Genomic DNA, 24,208 nt, shown 5'->3' on the forward strand with positions numbered 1-24,208 from the left:
AGGGTCCCGAGGATTCATCCAGACCTTGTGGAAGTCCTACTAATCACCAGCTACAGTGCTGGGTTGGGGACCGGACTGCCTCCATCTCCTATCCCTTCCTTATTCAGGTCCCTCCTCCTCCCTCTCTAGAGGCCTCCATCCTCTGGCCACTGGGTCTGGCTCCTCAGACCAAAGCATATATAGGACTAAACCCATTTACGGGGTCAGAAACCACACAAGCTTCTCAATTCTGACAGGCCTGGCTGAAGTCTTAACGAGGCTGGCTCAGTTCCATGTTGAAACCTAAGGGCATTCCAAGGAATTCCACGTAAAGGCCATTTGGGTATCAGAAGATTCAAATGAATGACCCAGGACATGGGCTGAGAGATGCAAAAGGAAGGACAAAGGTTAAATAGACTGAACAAAGAGAAACTGAGGATAAAATATAAAGGAATATTTTTGCAAGACCACTGAAGATGTAGGAGACCAGGATAAACTAAGAGGCCAAGAAGGAAGAACCAAAGAGGCACAAGGTATGCCAAGGGTGGACCTCAGCCAGATTTGAAGGCAGCAAGGGAGCAGAGCCCACGGACAGCGGCCTGCATCCTGGGGGGGGGAGCCCAGGAAGTGGTGTCGGCGCAGGACAGGCTCTCAGGCCAGAGCCAGGAGCAGAGGGTCTGCTCCAGCACTCACTAGCGCGGACCTGGGCAAACCCTCTCCTTTCACAGGACCCGCCGCACAGAGCTGTCGGGCCAATTAAATGGAGAATCAGTGTTTAGCACCAGGCCAGGCACACGGCAGCAACTCAAGGAACTAGCAGCAGCGCCTTAGGGCCACTCCCAGGATTCAGCGTAGAGGAGGAGCAGGAACCAGAGGGAAGGCCTGAAGGAGAAGGACTCCCGAGACACCTGCGTAGGGAGAGAACTGGGCAGCGAACCTAACATACACAGGGCCCTGCCATCGAGGAGCTTCTATCCCGGCGGGAGGAGAAAGGCAGCCAAGCAACACAAGAGAGTATGACGTGGGGAGGGAGATGAGAAGAGCAGGACAGAGAGGGCCCAGGAGGGGTGCCACATTTAGGCGGAGGGCGAGGGGAAGCAGCTGGAAGGCCTCTCTGACTAGGTGACTGCTGAGTACGAGCCAAAAGAAGCCACAAGGTGTGTAGATTTCTGAGAAAACGCGACAGCCCCGGCTGGCAGCCTGGGGGTGGGGGGCACAGCGTGCCGGACGCCGCTGGCTCTGAGCGGGCCTTGCTGGCCCCTGGAAGGACTCTGGCTTTTACCCTGAGGGACATGGGAAGCTCTTAGGGGGTCTGGGCAGAAAACAGATGGCAGGAGGAGGGAGACCAAGTCTGTGGCCGTGACTGCAGAGGACGACTTCAGAGCTGTCCCAGTTGCCTCAGGCCCGTGGGCAGCGGGGGAATGACACTCAGCAACTGGCTGCCCCACCCGGCCCCTGAGAGCTTCCTGTCCTCACCGCCCTATGCACCCCCAAGCAAAAATTCAGAAAATTCATGTGGGCCAAAGGAGAGTACTAACTTCCTCAAGCCAATGTGCCATAAACTGTACAAGGAATATTGCTTTATTCTTCCTCATAGTCCTGTAATCCCCATTTTACAGAAAAGGAACCGGAAGCCCAGGGAACCAGAAACTCCACCTGGATTCCTAAGCAGTGCGGTGTTCGGTGGCACCATGCAGCGTCCTTGCTGGGACATTCTGTCATCTGATACCTGGCAAAGAAGGTTCTGACTGGACTTTATCTCTGCTGGAAAGGCTTCCCAGGGCAATGAAAGGGCCTGATCGGAGTTTCTGATGAAAAAAAGCATAAAAGGCTCAAACAAGCCAAGCTGTAACTCCACACCCCCAGCCAATCAGCCAGAGATGCCAGACCGTTAAATTCCTTCCCCTTCCATCCTCATGACGACTGATGAGAGCAGTGTCACACACCAAGAAGAGCGTCCAGAAAGAGAAATATGCCATTCTATCGCCACCCTGCCCCCAACTGCTGACCTTGGACTAAAGGAGAGGCCACTCTGAGCTTCGCGGGTTGGTTGGCCAATGACCCAGTAGGGCACTCCTGGAACAGGCACTCCCCTTTTGCATCTTCAAATTACAAAGAACCATAATAAGGTCACTTTGAGTTCCCGACTGACAGGCCTAGAAACCCGGTTCAAAGGCCAATTGGGCTTTTGAACTCCATGGGGACATCCCAAGGACTATGCTGAAATAGAATTTTTTCCATTTTTTAAAAAAAGATTTTACTTATTTGAGAAAGAGCAAAAGAGAGCATGAGTGGAGGGGAGGGGCGGAGGGAGATGCAGACTCTGGGCTGAGCAGGGAGCCCACTTGGGACTCGATCCCAGGACCCTGAGATCATGACCTGAGCTGAAGACAGAAGCCTAACCGACTAAGCCACCCAGGCGCCCCAAATTTATTTCATTTTAAATCAATACCTTGCCAGATACCACAGTCCGAACCCAGAAGAACATGTACAAAGCCCTGGTATCTGGACTCCCAGGAGGTAAACAGCATGGGAAGGGGCTCCAAGGTAAAGGGACCTGGAAAACTCGCATGAATTCACAACCACCTTTCAAAATGGTGCTGCTGCCACTCATCCAACACACATTTACTGAGCACATGCGACGTGGCAGGACCGCCTTAGGTGAGACGGGGACGAAGGAGAGAAAGACAGCCACTGTGAGGTTTCCAAGGCGGGGCAGGCAGGCAAGGGTCAGGGAGGTCAGGTAACCGGCCCAGGTCCTGGTGTTGGTCAGGGGATTTGTAGATTCATCATACTTCCCCTCGCTCTGCTACTAGGAAGCTGATAACCCTGCTCTGAGCTACCAGGTTTTTGTGTTTGTTTTGTGGGGGCTGGAGGTGGTGGCGGCAGCAGGGAGACGGGAATGGGCTGCAAAGAAGGTATTCTCCTGAGGCAGTGTTCGAGAACTGCCGTGGAATCTGATGGACCACAGCACTAGGACTGAATAAGGAAAAGCATTTAGCTTGGAATCAGGACTTACATCCCAAACTCGCTGACCCTAGGCAAGTCACTAAACCTCTCTGGGCTTCGGTTTGAATCTCTCTAAAAAGAGGGGGTTAGCCCAGCAAGGAATGGCAAATGGCTTCATCTCATCCACCAGTTCAAGCCTATTCCCAGTGGCTGCCCAGGGTGCCGGGGTAAGGAGGATACTGAGGCCACATTCAGGCTAAGCGGAAAGGGCCAGTGACTGAGGTTGGCCAGGAGCTTGGCAGGTGACTAACCTGGGTGATCCTCTGAGGACTTCCGCTGCTGCGGGGGCTGGGAGGTAGCTGAGGGGGTGTCATTTTAATCTTGGTGACAGAATTTTTTAAAACGCTCTTTCACTACTTTCTAACCAACTCACAGAACCCTCCTTCAATAGACAGATTTCCTGATATAAGACTAGAGATACTGCTGTGTTTTTCACTTTAAACCATTCCATTACTAAGGCAGTCATGAGAACCTAGAAATGGCTGTGGTAGTGAGAATGCCTCACTGAACAGGAGTCCACCTATCGCCACAGGGACTTGGTGTAATGCTTGCAAAGATCGCCCAACACAGACGCCAGGCTGCAATGGGGCTCCTCCACTCCCCTCGAGTCACGGCTACACAGACCCGTGGCTGTGTGCACCAATGCAGTGTGCAGTGCTATTCCGAGCCTTCCGGACCTGGGTGGGGAAAAGGCCTGGCAGATCATTACAGGGTAGTGATGTGAGGCTTGGGGCAATCTGGGTGAGAGGTACAGAGAATCATCTGTACTATTTCTGCAAGGCTGTTCTAAGTCTGCAATGGCGTCAAAATTAGAAGTTAGTTTCTTTTTCCTTTCTTTCTTTTAAAGGCAGGCAGGCCAACAAACAAACAAACAAATAAATAAAGGGCCTGGCAGCTTCCACCTTTGCACACGGACACTGAAGGGTGAAGGAGCCCAGCTACCCGAGGCTGCTGTGCTGGGAGGATGCCCAGCCACACCCCACTGAGAGGCCATGTGGAGGAAAAGGGGGGAAGGAAAGACATCAGGTGTGGGGTTTTGTGGGTCTTTAGGATTTGAAAGAACAATTACTCATTATGATGAACGGGAAGTACAAGATTTCGCTGAAACAAACAGCTGACAGAATATGGCTGAACTTCAATTAAACCTTAAAGGGAAACGAGAGGGGGAAACAAAGCCAGTAAGAGTGGAGAAGCCCAAGATGGGTCTGGAACACACATAACGACAGTAGCACCTAGTGATGAGCTCTGGGTCTTGTAAGTGACCAATCACTGAATTTTACTCCAGAAACCAATATTGCACTGTATGTTAACTAACTAAAATTTAAATTAGAAAAAAATAAAGATGGTAGCATCTAAGTGTGGGTATCTTCTGACCCTCCGGCCACCAGTCAGACTGCCCCTGGCCTCCCATCCCCCTCTCCCTTCTGAAGGTTCTGCTAAACCGCACAGCTTCTCCATACCGCACACGCAAGCCAGCCCGACAGTACCCTTTCAGACATGCTATCAACATAAAGCCTGGAGGATAGTTTGTCAGGCTCATTCAAGGTTAGAACGTACACACAGTCAACCCAGCACCCCAGTTATCATCTAACTTCCAGCCCCGGAGATGGCATGGGGAGCACAGATGGAACTTTCAAGCCAAGCCCTGCCCCATTACAGAATCTCTAACTTGGGATGGTTGGTTATGAAGCAGTATGTCGACCCCTCCACCTGTGGCAAAATGCCTTCGATTCTGGTTTGGCAAGATCCGACTACCTGAATGGGTCTTCTGGACCTAATTCCTCGGGCTGAGGTGGGTTTCAGGTTCTTGGCTAAATGCTTTTGTTTCCTGAGTTCCTTTTCATATAGCATCCCTAGTTATTTCATTAGGATTTATCTTCCCACGTATCTAAAACTATTAGAGGTATTTTCTCCTATTTTCTCCCCTTTTCAAACAGGGTTTTTGGTCCTTGCATTGCCTCTGTCCCCTCAGAGTCCCTTTTTTGTCCGTTCTGGTCACCATCCATCATTGTGGAGACTTTACTCAGGTCTCTGGTGACCCTCTGCTGCTGGTTAACACTTCCGGCTGAGACTATCACTTCCGGGCTGTCTTGACTCCCCACCAGTGGCGAGCGCCTACACTAGCAGACCAGACACAACACAAAAAGGAACTGAACTCCGAGAGGGGAGGTGCTGGGAAAGAAGCCTGTTGGGGGTGCGGCTGAAGCACGGGGGACTGGTCACGTCTACCAGAGGGGTGGGACGCACAGGGAAAGCTTCACAGAGCGACATTTTGTGTCACCTCCGAGGCGTGTGGGTTGGGGCAGAGTGGGAATGAGGGGTGGAGATGGCAGGGAAGCGGCCCTGCCTACGTCGAGATGCCGACGACAGCCCGGACTTGAAGCGGATATGACGACTGACGAGACAGTGGTGGTCTGGGAAGGGGGTGGACAGATCTTGTCCACGGGGAGGGCTGGGGATGCCGTGAACTGTTGGGAGCAGAGTGCAGTGGGGTGAAGTGTCTGCCAAGACGGTCACTGACAACTCCTCCGGCTCCCCGTTCCCATGTTGTTCCTCCGGAGACGGAGCTAATTTTACATAAATGTTGGTAATAGCCATTACTTACTAGTCGTAATAGCCAAGCAAAGTGTCCGTCAACTAATGAATGGATAAAGAAAACGTGGTGTAGCCATAAAATGGAATAGTATTTGGGGACACAAAGGAATGAAGGACGGACAGATGCTTATGCACGGATGAACCTTGAACACATTACACTAAGTGGAAGAAGCCGGTCATAAAAGCCCACACTTCACGGCGGTAGCATCTAGTGACGAGTGCTGCTTGTTGTAGGATTCCACTTATAAGAAATGTCCACAACAGGCAAATCGACGGAGATAACAGACTAATGGAGGGGGAGGGTTAAGGAAATGGGAGCTATTGGTAATGGAGCTGGGTTTCTCTGGGGGTGATGAAATGTTCTGGAATTACAGTGGTGATGCTCATACGACTCCAACTACAGTAAAAACCACTGGATCGTACGCTTGAAATGGGTTAAGTGTATGGTACGTGAATGATCTCTCAATGAAGTTGTTACTAAAAAAGGTGGGGGGTGTTGATGACATCTAGTTCCCCTCCCATTGAATCCAGCCGCGTTCATGACTTGCTTTGAACGAGAGAATATGGGTTAGTGATGCTGGGCCAGTTCTGGGCCTACCCACGAAAAGGCTGGCCAGCTTCCACTTTCACCCTCCTGGAAGTGAGCTGCCATGTAAATAAGCCAGGCTAGATGACAGACAACAGGTAGAGAGAGGCCGCATGGAGGTAAACCAGGACCCCACTCACGTGAATGAGGACGTCCTGAGACACTGCAGCCCCAGCCAAGCTGACAGCTGAACTAAGTGACCCCAGGAGAGATGACATAAAACCAACTTTCAGAATCATGAGACTAAATCACTGTTGCTTTAAGCCACGGGGTTTCGGGGTGCTATGTTATACGATGGGTAACTGACACACAACCTCCCCAAGCCCCGGGTTCCAACTCTGTAATGGGGGATTAAAGCTACAGGGCTCCTGGCGAGGTTACACGAGGCCAACAGCAGGCACCAGGCTCAGGAAATACTCATTGTTACAGTTATTATTAGTACATATCATCCCAGGAGCCCCGACACACTGCAAGCGTACCCTTGGGAAGCCCCATGTGCACAAGCACCTGCTACCTCCATCACGTAGTTCCCAAAACACCGGTTTCCAGAGAAAAACAAAGGTATTTTTTACTACAATTTCTGTAGTACAAAAAAATGAACTTTGAACCACAAAGAGACTAAGGTTCTGCTTAGATTAGCCACGTACCCCAGGTACCTATCCATTCCACACACCCTTATTAAGTCCTTACTGATTACCAGACGCAGACTACCAGCAGCTCAGAAGACCTTCCCTCCCTTGAAACAGCGACAGTTACCACGTAGGTGTCCGTTAACAGAAGGGACTAGACACTTGCACTTCACTGGAGATGCACCTGCAATCGTAGATAAAAATCTACAACCACCCCCCTGGAGAAAAAGGCTCTAGGTACAGATTCCGAGGCCAAACCATCAGGATTCCAATCTGGAATCTGCCCTTTTAGCGGGGTGACCTGACCCACGTCATTACTCCACTCTGTGACTTTATGACTTCACCGTAAAGTGGGAATAACCTCACGGGACTGTTGCAAGGACCCAATGTTACTGTAAAGAAAGCTTTCAGGAGACCCCGGGGCACAGAGCGAGCACTCCGTAAGCATTAGCTATTCTAACAACCTGAAGACACTAGAACACAGCAAGCATTCTGCAAACCAGAAAGTCACAGAACAGTCCTAACAGTCGCCCAGACACCAAGCACAGCGCTTCTCAAGATGTTTCCATTCTAATCCTTCACAGACTGATCCTTTTTGTAAAACGCACCATTGCCTGCCTGAATGTCACCGCCATGTCCAATTGCTCTAAAAGTTCTTCACTGTTTAGTCTCACTCTCTGTACTTCTCACAGCCGTCTGCAGACTGGCACTTGTCCGCACAGCCAACTTCGAGCAGCACTGTCCTGGCGCACGAGGACGACTCATAGGCCTGCTGAATACTCAGCGAGCAGGTGTGAGAGAATCACGAAAACACAGCAGTAAAGAAAATCAACCCAACAGCTGGGGCAAGAGGATGACTTGCGGGTCAACAAACCGAGAGAGCAAATAATCTCGACAGGCCAAATCTAAAAAACAAAACTGGCTGCCAGAGCAAGACCCCCCTGGGACTTTCCCCCAGCAGTACTCCAGAAGGCACCCCCAGAAACACGTCGCCCTGGAAGTCATCAGCGCCAGAGGGATCAGAGACAAAGCAGGCAGAACTGACTCAGGCCTCCCGAGAAAAAAAGTACTTCTCAGGAGTAAGAAACCATCCAAAGCAGTCACCAAGCTTTGGGAAAGTCAACCACGACACACAAACGCCCGAGTTCCTTCTCTGCGGAAGAAAACATGCAAACATTTGCTCTGCTGACGTGGGGCTGTGCCCAGGCACACCCACATCTACACAGGCCCCGTCCCCAGTACCTGTGGTTTTAGGAGGCTCCTGAGGTCCGCCCTGCCAGCCGTACTGTGGATATCCTTGGTAGGGGTACCCCTGAGGAGGTGGGTAGGGGCCCCCCATAGGTCCTGGAGGGTAGCCCTCTGGTCCCATCGGTTGCGGTGGATAAGGTGGGTACGGGGCCGTCGGACCAGGGCCCGGATACGGTGGAGGGTTCCCTGGGTTCATCAGGGACCTGCAGAATGTACCTAAGAGACAAATAATGAAAATTACTTTCATCTAATCTGTGGAAATCATTAGGAAAAAAATTTCAACTCAAGAGATCATTTACAAAACACCTTAAAGGTTACAAACCTCTTGTAAACCTTTGGTTCTGCCCACTGTTTCCTTCTCACCATTCCCACAACTGACAGATATCCTCTGTACCTGTTTACTCGCCTTCTCCTGCCTGCCTTCCTCACTAGACTACAGGCTGTGGCAGCAGGGATCAAATCACCTGTGGATCATCACCATGACCCTGGAGCTTATTAGCATTATGCCTGGTACGAGAACAGCATTTTTTAAAAAAATTCTCTGAAATGTCCACAAATGTGAGTGCACAGCTCTAGGAAGAAGGCAGCAAGTGTAACAGCACTAATTGTAAGTCCCATCACTGGGGGCTAACCCGGCAAGAGAAATCCTCCAAAAAACAGGCCTGGGCCACACTGGAATCTTCTAACAAACAGCACTACTGCCGTGACTGACCAGAGACCCGCGGCTCTCAGCAGCTGAGCTGTGTGCTTAGTCCTCACTGGACAGAGGGCAGAGCTCTCTATGCAGGACACTGAGCATGTCCTCAGATCATCCGGGTTCTCACGACTCCGGAGGGCTCACCAGGAGCCCTCACAATTGTGTTTAATGGTGCCTGTTCTTGGTGGTTTGCTTGTCAGGGAGACCACTGCTTCCCAGCCCCCAAAGACGTGTTAACCATTCTCTTGATTGGCCTTGAAGTCGCAGGGCCAGCATCTCCTCTCCATCGTCTCTGCAAGCCCTGCGGTGCCGGGCAGTACAATGACCTGATTAAGAGCATTACTGGGGAATGCGAAGTACATACCCCGGATGAATGCTGCGTTGTACTGTAACCCGTCTGCGGTACTGATGTTTAACTCTTTACCTACTCAGGGGTCTTTTATCCCCAACTAAACAGTAGGTTAAGAGAAGGCAGACTCTCATAGTCAAAATTTAGTAATTTCACTATTCCTTCTTATCACAGTAATCAATAAATTTGTAAGTGACTCTATAGGAATCCGAAGAATAAAATACCCATAAAGTAAGGTTCCTTGGAAAATCCAGATTAAAATACAGTGGACTTTGCAGGTTGCCTGCACAACAACCATATCCCCCTTCATAACAGCGGTCAGATTTCCGGTCAGGTATCCATCCACTCTTCCCTCCATAACAGCTCCAGGATGAGCCCGGGTGACCTCAGCCAACCCAGGTCACTCTCTCCCCCTTTTCATCAGGACTGGTACAAGGAATCCAGCACTAAGTCAATCACAAGTGGCAGTCCTTGGCCAATGGGACTGGTTCTGAAGTGGTTTGGTAATTAAAAGCTTGGGGTTCTTCTCACACACTCCCGCCCTTCCTCTCCCCGTAACCTGAGCGCACACAGTCTAGCAAGGACACGGCCTAGAGAACTGCTGACAGCCAATCTGCAGCCCTGAGGAAGCCCGCCCGAAGATGAAGAGGCGCTTCAGAAAAGCAGAGAAGAAAAAAAGAAAAGCGCTTCCAGAAGACTTCGTAACGGTTCATAAATCAGGCAGAAACCTAGCCTAACCTAAACCATCTCTACAGAATTTCCAGTTCTAGGAACCAGTAGTAAGCAAGCTAATGAACCCGAGTGACATTCAGGCAAGCACATAGTCACACGGTGCTGACCGTGCCGGCGCTGCGCTAGGTAATGGGGTACAGAGATAGGTATGGCTCAAACCCATCCCCTGGGCACCTGGTTAAATAGGCAAACAGCGTAGGGATTTTTAGAAAAGGTGGTAAAAGGACAGGTGGGCAGGAATAGGGGCTTAAACCAGTAGGAGGAGGTGAGAGTGTTGCGTGAAGGAGGTGATTAGAAACTGAAACTTTATAATATGGAATCAGAATGGCTTGAAGGTCTCCATCTTGATCACATCTGCATTCTGTCCCTCATTTTAGAGACTTATTTTTCCAGAGGCCTAACAGGGATTCTGGAAAGAGAAAAAAAAAAAAACACAAAACAAAAAAACACACAAAACAAAAACAAACCCTCGAGTTCTTTCCCTTCTCTGCTCTTGGCCCGCATGGCATCGCAGTCTGACCTGGGAATGGCCTTGCTCCTTATCCTAACGCAAAGGCTCATGGTGACTAACACTGCAATATTCACCGAATCTGGGGACACGTATGTAACCCCAAACCACTTCTGCATTTCCTGTCTTCTACCAAGAAGGCTGTGGAAAACCTGGTTTAAAACAGAAATCAATCTCATCGGCCCTTCCTGTCCCCCAAATGGCCGCTCCATTATTTACTTGTTAAGTCGCAGAAGCAGAACACGGCCGTCATAACTAGCTTTCCAGTAATTCAGTGCAGCGGGTGGGGGCTCCTCTGAACTGAACTAATCCCATCAAAACTCTATTGTATCTTGATTGCTCCAACAAAACCTTGCAGTAATGGTCAGTCTCACTCTAGCAAGGTCTGGACCAAACTCTGCAGACACTGCCCTTGAGAAGGGAAAAAGAACAAAGTGCAAAGAACGATATCACAGCCTCAGTCCTCAACGTTTCATGTCTTTCCTGGATCCATCTACTTGCATCTATTCCCCATTATCCTGTGCTGGTCTCTCTCTCTGAAACCCTCGAAACTCCTCCAAAAGGATGTGTCCTCTCTCCTTCTCCCTCAATACGCTTCCCACTCAATTTTGGTATGTACCTTTCTCCCTCTACCTGAGGACTCACTTAATGTCTAGGGGGGGAAAATCCCATGTGCTGCTCACAGAGGCGCTTAGAAAGAACATAAACCATGCAGGGCTCCAGCTGCCACGCCTCCCGCCCTCTTGGGTCCGTTTGTTCCCAAGACACCCAGTCACCTTAAAGGGATAAAAATCTGGACCTATCTTCATTTTCCTCTAAGTAGTAAAAAAAACAAATAAAAATTTAAAAATCTCGGTAAGAGAAGAGGGAGAATCACAGAAACAGCAACTGTGCTGAGATCAAAGATCCTGAAGCTGGCATTTGCAAAGCACAACTTCCCCTAGTGGGAATCAGTCGGGAGTCCCAAGTTGGTATACAAGCCAACCGAAGTAAAAAAAAGATTACCTCACACTGACACAGTCTAGTACAAACCACTCAGTGTAATCAAAACACAAATGCGCTTTAAATTCAAGGTATAACATCTTCCCTTATCAATTTGGTCAGGTGAGATGCAAGCCCTCCTACTACCCGAGTGTGTTACACCGAGGGCCAAATGTAAACTGGAGGTCGTACTATTGAAGACAAATCAGAGCTGCAGACGGGAAAGCTCAAATCAAGCAGCAGCCAAGATCCACTAACAGACCGCACTGAACACGGCTATCCGGCGTCCCCATCAAGACATGCTCCAAAGCACAGCATCAGCGGTCACTCAGTCATACCGTGAGAAGAGCAGGGACTGCGCTTTCAGGAAGCAGTCCTGCAAGATAAGACCACTAGAAAGGACCTCAAAAAGTAGAGACATAGGAAAGAACAATTTTTTTTTCAAAGCTGTCCTTATTTTTTTTAATTACAAGATACACGGTAGCCTGGCATTGACCCTGAAGGGAGAACAGTGAAGAATTTTCCTCTGGAAAAACTAAAAAGTCCCCGTGGAAGAAGTATTACTGATACCGGTATTTGAGGAGACTCCCAAGAAATGACTCACCCAGTCCCCCCGCAGCAAAGCCCAGGCACACGGAACTCTCACTCTGTATTGCAGAATACACAAACGAATGGACAGAAATTATCAGACATTTGAGGAAAGTCTCAAAATAAAGAGCAAAACAGAACACTTTGAAGCATGATGTAGTATTAAGTATAAAAAAATTTTAGCGGCACCTGGGTGGCTCAGTCTGTTAAGTGTCCAATTCCTGATCTCAGCTCAGGTCTCAATCCCACAGTCCTAAGTTCCAACCCCCGTGACAGGCTCCACGTTGCGCATGGAAAAAAATTTTTTAAGCTATATATTCAGCGTGTTCCCATTTTCTTCTTTTTTGGCGGGGGGGATTTTATTTATTTTTTTGTGAGAGAGAGAACGTGTGCCTGAGCGATGGGGGGGAGAGGGGGTTGGGCAGAGGCACAGGGGGACAGGGGCTCAATCTCAGGACCCTGAGATCATGACCTGAGCCACTCGACCTACTGAGCCACCCAGGAGCCCCAATCCCATTTTCTTTAAACTAAATATTCATAACTAGATTAATGTACAGAATGAAGAGGCCTACGACAGACACAGACAGTAGTCACTTAATTGTACAGAAAGGCACCACTACAATTCTGAAAGTAAAAATTAGTCCTTCCAAAAGACAGTGCTGGATATTCTTGCAAAGGGGGGGGGAAATGAACCTTGACCCCTAACCTTATAAATAAAAAATAATTCACACTACATCATGGGCCCATATATAAACACTACAACGATCAAGCCTTCACAAGTATATAATATATTCATTTCTTTGGCACTATTTACCTTAGGACCCAGCAACTCTGCTCTCAGATGTATAGTGAAGTGAAACGAGCACAGTAAGAACATTCAAAGCCGTTTTATTTATTATAGCCCCAAAGTGGAAACAGTCCAAAATGTTCGTCAACAGAACAGACAGCTTACGGGATATACAAGAGAAAACTGTCCGTCAATAAATTAAAAAAAAAAAAAAACAATTACTCCATGCAACAGCATGGATGACTCTCGCAGATGATGAGTAAAAGGAGCAGATTCAACAGACTCCACACTGTATGATTCCATTTATACGACGTTTAAGAACAGCCAAAAGGAATCTACAGATACTGACTGCAAGAGGCACAAAAGGAGCCTTCTGGAATGATGGAAATGTCTGCATCTTAGGCTGAGTCATGTTTACATGACTACTACAGACTCACTGAGTTGTACATTAAGATTTCACACTTGAAGTTGTACAGTAACTGCAGACGGAATTTGGCTAGGAGGAAAAAAACACTGATAGTGTTTTTCCCTGGGTGCTGCAATTATGGGCAATTGTTACTTACTTAGACTCTTCTGTATTTGAGAGTTTCAAGAAGGGAACCTATAGAGTAAAAAAAAAAAAAAAAGAAAAAGGTTCTCTTAGTGCTTTCAGATATTTTCATGCTACTCACTTTTTTCTAAACCACTAGCATGCCTCTGCAGACCTCCTATCTACCCACTTGCAGCACCCCGATGTCCCTTCCCACTACTCATCGAACCTTTGTTGGTAACGTATTTATATCTGCTCTTCCCTTTTTACAGTAATTTCTGTAATTATGATTCTTTTTTCACAAGATACTTCAGCTACTTAAGTTCTTGAAATGTTTTCTTTCTGCTTCAAACTAAGATGTCACTTGACTGAGTACCAGACATGTGGTTACAAAAAAAAAAAAAAAAATTCTGATGATTGCATGGAGGCTTCCCCCACCCTGAAACTGTTCTTATCGTCAAAGCCACAAGTCATGCTTATCCTTCTATCCTTACATATACTCCTTCAGAATTTATAAAATTATCTTTAAAGTTTAAAAGAATAAGAGCAGATCTTACTCTAACAACCTTCTTCTGTGTCTTTTTTTTTTTTAAACTCCCTCATTAGCTGGCCTTTTAACAGGATCCTTGCAGAAAGATTTAGATTCTAAGTTCCTCAATTTTTCTTGATTCTCATACCCGTAATTTTGGGTATGGTTTGTTGAGCTAAAAAAAGCTCTAGAATTACTGGGTTTGTGCTGTTCTGTCCTCTCAGGTTTACGGTTTTCATTAAATTTTAGCACTGACATGTTGGTTTATCCCGTTCACACAGTCATTTGTTCATTCCATAAATACTTCTAGAAGCACCCACTATGACCCAGCACCAGGGGTTCTAGGCACTATGGAGCTAAAGGTAAGCAGGAGACAGCTTCTCCTGGGACTAGTGAGAGAGGCAGATGTTAACACCAGCAATTATGAAATCAGGCTGAGAGAGGAAGCACTTAGTACAGCGGAGCTCAAACTAGAGACAAAAGATCAGGAAAGTCAGAGCTTCTGGGAGGAAGTGACTATTACACTGAGAGTTAAGCATAAACAGAAGTCCAACCACTCAACCTTCACCCTCTGCTCAGAGACAAAAACCTGTGAGAAAAACCTGAGTGCACTGGAGGAGTTGAATGGGTTCATTATGGCCTAAGGAGACAGGATGAGGCCAGGCCAACGGTCAGCTCACAAAAGACCTTACTAAGAACAGACTTTCAGGATCACTGCAGCTTCTTTTTTTTTTTTTTTTTGGTTTTTTTTGGTTTAAAGATTTTTATTTATTTGTCAGAGACACAGAGAGAGAGAGAGAGATCGTGAGCAGGGGGGAGGGGCAGGGAGAGAAGCAGTCTCCCTGCCTAGCAAGGAGCCCAACACAGGACTTGATCCCAGGACCCTGGGATCATGACCTGAGCCAGTGGCTTAACCGACTGAGCCACCCAGGCGCCCCTGCAGCTTCCCTTTCTTTCTTTCCTTTTCTTTCTTCAAGAATTTATTTATTTGACAGAGAGAGACAGCCAGCGAGAGAGGGAACACAAGCAAGGGGAGTGGGAGAGGAAGAAGCAGGCTTCCCACTGAGCAGGGAGCCCCATGCGGGGCTTGATCCCAGCACCCTGGGATCACGCCCTGAGCCGAAGGCAGACGCTTAACAACTGAGCCACCCAGGCGCCCCTGCAGGTTCCCTTTCTATACTTATTACCTCTTGTAAAAGGATTCACGTAACTTATGTTTGCTTCTCTGATGCTACTGGCAAACCTCATCATTTGTTTATTCAACCGTAAACGATATTCAACAATATGAAGGACAAGGTAGCCTGGGATATGAGAGAACAAACCCTAGCTGGCTTGCTCTGGCCCTTCAGTACTGCCAGTCATAAAAATAAAACAGTCGTTTCCACTTGTCTGTTACTGCATCAGATGGAAAATGCGGGAAGTTCTCCAAATTTCTAGGGTGTAGCGAGGATAGTTTGGTTATTCAGTCTATACAAAATTCACTTTGGACAGCCACCGTGATGCGTTCCGCAATTTTACTGGAAAACGTACAAGAAGCCTGCCTGAATGACACCATTCGGAGGGGAAGTTGGGCCACACACAAGTGCAACGAGCCGAGTGGAGAAGCAGCGGCCCCAGCCACAAGAATGAGCATTCTAGAACCATGGGCCTGCTCCTAGGAAGAACTCCCTACTACTGACATGGACGTGACACAGAAGCCCTGGGGAGGAGCAACCACGGGGATTCACCTTTTCAACTCGGTAGGAGTTGACGTGCCCAACAACAGAGCAACAGCAGGAGACCTCTGAGAGTTCACTGTTACCACAACATGGGCAAGATCTTTGATTTTGTAACTTGCTCACCATTTGCTGTGTTACCATTTCCTAAGTTGCTTTTCTTTGGGGGGGGCAGGTTGGAAGGATATAACCTGCAATGTTACTTCAGCATTGTCGAAATACCGATTCTGGTTGTCAACCTCCCAAATATTATCAGCCATCCCCTACCTCATTCAGGATCTTCTGCTTGCCAGAGTTCTACAAGGCACTGAACTGTCCTCACAAAATCCATGAGCGAATAATAGAGCATGTCTTTTATATCAACATGCCGGCTGGTGGCCTCTTTGTGGAGGACACAATGACAGAGCTCAGAAATGGCACCTTTCACTGAACAAGGGCATCAAAACGCACATGAAAGGGAAAAAAATATAATAGTGGATCATCCATCTCCGGAGGCCCTGTCCTAGAGTAATGAAGACCTTCATTTTTGACATACAAACTACAAAGGAGCCTAAAATCCTACAGTCTTTATTCATATGCTTTGCTAATGCTATTCCCGTAACTGCTTTAAGCCACCATCCCCAACGTTAAGCTAACACAAAGACAGAAGCGCACTCAACTTGTCCTGACACAGTAGACAAGGAGTAGTAAAGTCTGAAAAGTCATCTCCACATTAATTATCCACAGTAGTTTAACATTAGTTGAAGATATGACTACAGTTGGGGCACCTGGTGGCTCAGTCAGTTAAGCGTCCAACTCTTGGCTTCATCTCAGGTCACGATCTCAGGATCGTGAGACTGAGACCCAAGCAGGGCTCCACACTCAGCAAGCAGTCGGCTTCAGATTCTCTCTCCCGCTCCCTCTGCTCCTCCCCTCCCTTTCTCTGTCTCAGATGAATAAAATCTTAAAAAAAAAAAAAGAAAAAGAAAAGAAAAGATGACTACAGCCAATCAATCTTGCCTCCCTCCAACATTAAACTCAGTGTGCAGGTTGTAGCATTCTTCCAGCCTTGGAGACTTTGAGGGGATCCAGAGAAGCTGCCTTCAAGAGAGGGTAACATAACCACTAAAATTGTTGTATAAAGCTGTCCGTAGAGAACCTCTGGCGGGATCCAAACCTGTTGCTCTATAAAATCTGTATCTACAACATTTATTAAATGGTCCTTAAAAAAATAATTGCTACATCAAAAGATCTACCAACAATTAAAATAGCCCCCCTAAGCTGCCCAGCCATAGGTATCCCATTCCTCCCTAATGTTTGGAGGAAACTTTATTTTTTTATTATTTATTATTTTTTTTGAAAGAGAGAGTGTGCAAGCACGAGCAGGGGGATGAGCAGGAGAAGCAGGCTCCCCGCGGAGCAGGGAGCCCGACGCAGGGCTAGGATCATGACCTGAGCCGAAGGCAGACGCTTAATCGACTGAGCCACCCAGGTGCCCCTGAAACATCCTTTCTTTTTACTTAGGGACCATCCTGTTTTCTTACGTACTCGTCAATAAAAGCATGTTTTTAAGTGAAACCTTAAATAAATAAAAACACCCTCTTCTTCAAACCAGCAATTTCACCTTTAGGACTTTATGTTACAGATAAACACTAGTTCTGGTGTGCAAAAAAAAAAAAAAAAAAAAAGATGTGTCTATATATATTACACATATATATATATATATGCACACACACAATTTTAAACCTTCTCCACAGATACTACAGCATTTGTTCATTATAGCCATATAACACATCACACACAGGCGCACATACACACAATGTCTAAAATCCTAAAGGGCCACCAATATGGGAATGGTTAAATAAATAAATCATGAAACTTACAAATCGTGGCGTTACTATTTGGCCCTTAAGAATGAGGCAGAATTACGTGTGCTGATATGAAAAGATGTCAACATCCTGAAAAAAGCAAACTGCAGCACAAAACATTCTATTACCCCATTTGGGTTTAAAAATAAAGTTCTATTTCTAAACCTGAATACATTACAGTTATATTAATGATTATAATTATTCATTTAACTGTACTTTCTTTTTATATATACATTTCCACACATATTTAATAATGAAAGTTAAAACCCCTACTGATCATCTTTGGGTAGTCTGCCGCATGGCTTTTAGGAGAAAATAATCCATTTCATAACCCACTAAGTAGAAAGCCAGGCTTCCAACAACCAGTTAACTACCACTGAGAAAACATTCTGTTCTAGTCACCACCTGGAAAACCCCAGCTCCAGACCAAGATCAACAGTTGCAAACTGTCTCATGGGTTCCAGGACCACTTCACCAAGGGCCCCATTTCCAGCCTTTATTAGTCTTGTATGGTCCTCTGCAGAAACCACAGGCCTGCCTGGGTAGGACTCATTTCTGCCTTCAGCTTCTGGAAGGACTCCCCAGTGGTGGACCTCAGCTTGTCTGACAGCTCCCTACAATGCCAGCAAATCCTGACCACAACTCCCCTCCCCACACCACTGGGACCCCTAGTTGGGGGAAAGACACCTCCAGCCTCACCCAACCACTCGGCTCAGGGACGCTGGTCAGTAAACCAGCCACGATGTTATCTGCGAGCCAGTGGGGAAGTGAAGGTTGGCTCCTCCTCAGAAAAAAAGGTTGGGGACCTCTGAATTACATCTAGTCACCGGGACATATGGGACAGCATTGTAACTCTGGGACTTCAAACAGCCAGCCCTCAAAGTGACAATGGAGAGAAAATGAGGCCCAGCAAGAGGGAGCAGGGAAAGAGAAAGCAGCAGTGAACAGAAGGGACAGAAAAAGGGAAGAAGGCTATTAACACAGAAAGTGAGTTGGGGACATAAAAGGATAGGTTAGAGCACAGAGAGGAGGAGAAGGACCCAACTCTGCCCCCTGCCAAGTTGAGAGGACACACTAGAAAGGGACAGGTCCACCCCTCCCAACAAGCCTGACAAGGCCACTTCCCAGGCCAGGTCCCCCACCGGCACAGCCCCTGAAAGACCCGCTCCCCTGCCCCCTCCCAGAGCATTAGATTAGGCTTTGTGGGAAAAGTGAAATCCTGATGGCTTAGGAAGAGGCCCCTACAGCTTAATGTGCCGGCAATTTAACTAAGCACTCCTGGTTCCTGCCGGCTACCAGGCCAGCCAGGGCTTTGCTCCGCCATTAGCGCGCTCTCCTGCCCCTGGGAGAAAGGCAGCAGCCCAGTCAGCACTGCGGGGCGCCTCTTAATGGGCGAGAGGGAACCTCACTTCACACCTGCAAGAGCCACTCCTGCCTACCCTGTGCCCGTGTGGGCCACACCCTGAGACACCAAAACAGCCCCAGGCAGCGAGGTCTCCCCTCCTTTCTTCATCTTCATTGGACTTTGAGAGCAAAGGGCAGTAAGGCCAACCGAAGTTCGAAAAAACAAACGCTAGGTAACTCCAGATTTCGCTCAGTACCTCCACAAAGAGCTACTATAAATGAGGAAGACGGGCTCAAAGTAGTAGAGGGCACTGATGAGTTTAAAAAAAAAAAACAAAAACAAAGCTGCCTCCGCCCGGAAATAAACCCACGCTTAGATGGTCAATTAATCTACGACAAAGGAGGCGAGAATATACAATGGGGACAAGACAGTGTCTTCAACAAATGGCGCTGGGAAAACTGGACAGCTACATGCAGAATGAAACTGGACCACTCTCTTAGCATACACAAAAATACTCAAAATGTGAGACCTAAAACCATAAAACTCCTGAAACAAAACAAATGTAGCAATTTCTTTGACACTCTAGATACGACTCCTCAGGCAAGCCAAACAAAAGCAAAATTAAAGTATTGGGATTACACCAAAATAAGGAGCTTTGGCAGGTAGAAGAAACCATCAATAAAAACTACTGAAAAGGAAAAGGTATTTGCAAATGATTGATCCATTAAAAAGTTAATATTCAAAATACATAAAGATCTAAAAAAAAAATTCACACACACACACACACGTATGATCTTATACAACTCAACACCAGAAAAACAAATCTAATTAAAAAAATGAGCAGAGGGCCCAAAGAGACATTTTTCCACAGAAGACATACAGACAACAGACACTTCAAGAGATGCTCAATGTCACTCATTATCAGGAAAATGCAAATCAAAACCACAATGACATAGCACCTTACACCTATCAGAATGGCTAGAGTCAAGGACAACAAGTAACAAAAAGACAAGAAATAAAAAGTGTTGGTAAGGATGTGGAAAGGAGCCCTCGTGCGTGTTGTTAGCGGGAATGCAAACTGGTGCACCACTCTGAAAGACAGCATGGAGTTTCTTCAGAAAGTCAAAAATAGAATTACTATATGATCCAGTAATTTCACCATTGGGTATTTACCCAATGCAAACAAAAAAAACTAATTAAAAAAGATATATGCATCCTATGTTTATTGGAGCATTATTTACAACAGGCAAGATATGGATAGAGCCCCTGGTTGGCTCAGTCAGTGGAACGTGTGACTCTTGATCTTGGGGTTTTGAGTTGACATATGCTTCCCACATGACCCTGCCCAAGGTCCCGATACTAAAAGCTGACTTGTAAAGCACTGTGTACAGCATTAAAAATTTAATGTGTCAGGGGTGCCTGGGTGGTTCAGTTGGTTAAGCGTCTGACTCTTGATTTCATCTCAGGTCTTGATCTCAGGGTTTTGAGTTCAAGCCCTGCATTGGGCTCCATGCTGGGTATGGAGCCTACTTAAAAAAAAAAAAAAAATTAATGTGGCATAAGTCTAGCACCTCTTCCCCGGTCGTCGTCTTCCCAAATAACTTTGCAGTTAATTGTTTCCCATCCCTATCTTTCTTTGAGCAATGAGACCATGTGGTCTGACAGTTTTCAGTAATGATGTATCTTCTGGACCAACTCTCTGGGGACGACTAATGATTCTTCAGCATAAATCAGAGAACTAATGATAGGCCTTATGAATACAGCAGTACTCCCCAGTGAGTGAATTCAGGTAGCTCAAACTCTCCTCCCACCATGACTACCAACACTGCCTTAAACCATTTAATTAAGCCTTCGCAAAAATATCAATCATCGCTTGTTTTTGGCAAAGTCATACCACAGGCTTACTGTCCACAGAGACTGGATTCAGACCATTTGTCTCCCCTGCTTTAGAGATGAGGGCCCATCCAGTTTCCTAACTCGGGTTCTGAGGCCTATATAAATACTAATATTCCACCTATGTTTCCTAAAAACTACACAAGAAATCATTCCAAGTTCATTTCCTTTCGAAGAGTCCTTTGTAAATAGTGCACAAAGTGGTGTGAACCTTTTTCGCTGGAGGGTCAACTCATGCCCAATCCCTTCGCTTCTATACTGCTGTTTAATTGCTGACTCCCACTTTATAGCCAAGCCAATTAGTAGCCTTGGCCAAGCGCTGGGAGCTTGGAGGCCTGTAACTCAGAGCTGCCTGAGAAAAAAAAGCCTCTTCCATCAGAACTCCCCCCCTGTGAAAATCATGCCTAGCCAACCAATGACAGAAGTCTAGGAGGTGGATGTTGTTTGTAGTTCTGTAGAGCTCCTGGGCACGTCAGTAAGCTTGTGAGCATCTGAGCAGCAGTACCGGAGGACTGCCTTAGGATACAGGAATTTTAAAAGATGACTATTTCATTCCTCGTTTCATTTAGGAAGCATTACTATGCACTTTTTACCTCTGATGAGCATAATAACTAACTCCTTTCGAGCTGAAAGGATATTGGGTAGAAAGCTCCAGAAAGCTTCACACCCAGCTGTTACTGGCTTACTCTAGGCACTCTAAGAGAACGAGAAAAGAGTGGGGAACCAGCTGAACTGACTTCCTTATGAAACACAAACATGCACTTACCCTCAGGCCTCCAGATCTTGATTATAGGCTTATCAATAACCAAGCCCAAATAGCCCAGAAAAAAATCAACAGAACACCTCAGAGTCCGAATGAAGCTTTCACAAAAATTTAGAATGTCCATCTCTTTTTTACTTCACTACATCTCAAAATACACCATTTATCCAAGAATTAAAAAGATTCAGCTTTGGAGGAGCTCAAATTTCATATAAGCCTCTCATTAATTCTCCTCGGTACCCCTGGGAACCTCTGGGAACGGAGTCCTGACCATTATCCCCTTTCAAGGTCGAAGAATGTTTCTCTCCTGAGAAAGGACAGCCCTGCCCAGTGCCCTGGGTGACCAAGGCCAAGGCTGAGAATTCTCCCTGGCTCAGTCTCTGGCCTGTACCCCAGCCTTGCCTCTCACCTTGGCTCAGAGCCCCTTAAGGGAGAGCATTCCTGTTCCTCATCACAAGAGGAGCCAGCCCCGGTGTGTATCATACTTATGTTTAGGGAAACACACGAAAATATTTTTCCTGACAAGTCATATTCTCTACCAACGGGAAAACTTGTGTGGGTGGCACGGGTGAATGAAAGTGGAAAATTTCCCAAAACTCTTGGCCTACTTAATGGCCCTGACAGCACATAGTTACGGTGTTGGGGGGTGGGGGGACGCTGCTTCTTTCCAAAGGAAGCGTAATTAGTTGGCTGGTTCAAATATTTCCAAGGAGATTTAGAAAATGGTTAACAATTCTTCTTAGATGTGGCCAAGAAATCTAACCTCCGGAGATTCTAAATATTACAGAACTCCTGCAAAGACCCTTAAAAATCAGTATCACAACAAGCCCTGCCACTTGTTACCAGGAAAAACTCTTCAGTGAGCAGTAAGGTGTGGTAAACACCCATTGCTCAGGTGACGAGAATGGCCTCACTGATCCGAAGGGAGGTTCATTTTCCTCAAGTGCCACCCCCCCCCATGTGCCCTCCCTTGAGTGCTGTGCTGGTTTGCGCAGCACAAACCAGCTGCAGCCTCCTTCCCGAGTTCTCTGCAGTTCCCTGAACTACCTTTTACTGTACAGGATCCCTAGAGGTCCAATTCTATTTTCTGCAGCAAACATAAAACAAACTGCTGGGAAGGTTCAGCCATTTCACATCCTCCCAGAAAACATCAATTGCTAAGGTTCAGTATAAAACGGACAGCAGTGGGGCGACTGGGTGGCTCAGTCCTTGAGCGTCTGCTTTCAGCTCAGGTCATGATCCCAGGATCCTGGGACTGAGCCCCTCGTTGGGGGTCCCTGCTCCTTCCTCTCCCACTCCCCCTGCTTGTGTTCCCTCTCTCTCGCTGTCAAAATCTTTAAAAAGAATAAAATGGACAGCAGTGCCTTTTTTTTTTAAGGTCACAGAATAAGCAAATTTCAGAGCTGGGAAAAAAACCATAAATCAGCAAATCATTACTCTTCAATAATCAAAATTTCTTGTTTCTTGGGAGGCCCGGGTCGCTCAGTCGGTTAAGCGCCTGACTCCCGATTTCCTCAGGTCATGATTTCAGGGTCAGGGTCGCAGGAACAAGCCCCGCGCGGAGCTCCGCCTGGAACCTGCTTGAGATTCTGTCTCTCCCTCTCTCTCTGCCCTTCCCCCCCCCCCCCTCGCATGCCGGCATTCTCTCTAAAGAACAAAAAAGGGGGGCGCCTGGGTGGCTCAGTCGGTTAAGCGTCTACCTTCCGCTCAGGTCATGCCAGGGTCCAGGGACTGATTCCTGCATCCGGTTCCCTGCTCAGTGGGGAGCCTGCTTCTCCCTCTCCCTCTCCCTCCCGTTCCCCGCTTCTGCGTGGTCCGCATGCGCGCGCGCTCTCCCTATCCCTTTCTCTGGCAAATAAATTTTTTTAAAAAACTTGTTTCTCAGGAAAGTAAGACAATGACCAATTAACACTTAAACAGCCTTAAGCTGAGAAGCCCAAAAGCGGAAGGGAGAATGTGTGAAAGGGGACCTTTTAGTTCTGCAATTAACAAAAGCCTGAGACTCCTTTCAGTTTCCCCAATGTTCCATATTCATGTTTTGGGCATTTATTATCCTTTATTAACTTCCCCCCATTAACTGTCCTACTAATCACTTGGCATTTGGATTTCACTCTGGGGATACGGAGTGTTTTTAAGACACTCTGAAACCTCTGAAGGCCGAGTGCTGTGAAGAATACAACCCTAGTGTTTAATGAGGGGGGGCAAGCTCACAGGTAGACATTAAATTCGGTCAAAAGAGACAACAAGAGGAGCACAAGGCTGGCTCCGTCAGTAGAGGTGCGACTCGATCTGGGAGTTGTAAGTTCGAGCCCCTCTTTGGTACAGAGATTATTTGGGAAAAAAAAAAGTCTTAAAAAAAAGAGGCAATAAGAAAAAGAGCTGCAGCTGGGTGCTTCCTTCTGACAGGATTTTTTAATCTAATAATGGCTGGAATACAGGCACCTGGCTGCCGGCGTCCTCGTTATATTTCATAAGCAGGGGTCGCAGAATCCCATCAGACTACAATTCTAAGCGTTGTCACCTCTTTCCCAGGCTGTCGCAACAGCCTCCTCAGTGTTTCCCCAAGCCAGATTCCCCCTACCCCAATCCAGCCCACGATTCAACGGCTCCCCACAGCACACAAACGCTCGGCCGGGCACTCAAGAGTTTTTCCTAACCAGCCCTAACCTAATTCTCCGAACTTTTTTCCCCGCAAAACAGCCCTAGCACTTGGTCCAGTCAGTCACCCAACAGTCTTCTTTCCTTTACCTCCAGCGCAAGGCTCGCGGTCTCCCTCCGCGGAGGTCCTCTCTCCCTCCCTCTACTCTTCCAACCCCCAACCGCTGCGGGCAGATTAGTCCCCACCCCTCAGGACTCCACTCAGATTTCACCTACACCAACAGGTCCACTGAGATCCCAATCA

At 47.2% G+C, this 24,208-nt stretch overlaps 1 protein-coding gene across 5 annotated transcripts in view; it reads right to left on the bottom strand.

Annotated features, from left to right (window-relative positions):
* The window catches only part of PURA (purine rich element binding protein A), a 121,416-nt gene that overhangs the window by 33,900 nt on the left and 63,308 nt on the right, over positions 1-24,208 (bottom strand). For 3 of the 5 annotated variants that reach the window (XR_005832515.1, XR_005832511.1, XR_005832513.1), the window contains one exon: positions 8,041-8,262. The gene's annotated coding sequence lies outside the window, so the exon portion shown is untranslated. Of the gene's footprint in view, positions 1-8,040; positions 8,263-13,251; positions 13,290-24,208 lie in introns of all 5 variants that reach the window. The other 2 variants (XR_005832512.1, XR_005832514.1) reach the window with 1 other exon arrangement.

The sequence above is a fragment of the Ursus maritimus genome, unplaced genomic scaffold, assembly GCF_017311325.1.
Source record: "Ursus maritimus isolate PB19 unplaced genomic scaffold, ASM1731132v1 scaffold_5, whole genome shotgun sequence".
Taxonomy (NCBI): domain Eukaryota; kingdom Metazoa; phylum Chordata; class Mammalia; order Carnivora; family Ursidae; genus Ursus; species Ursus maritimus.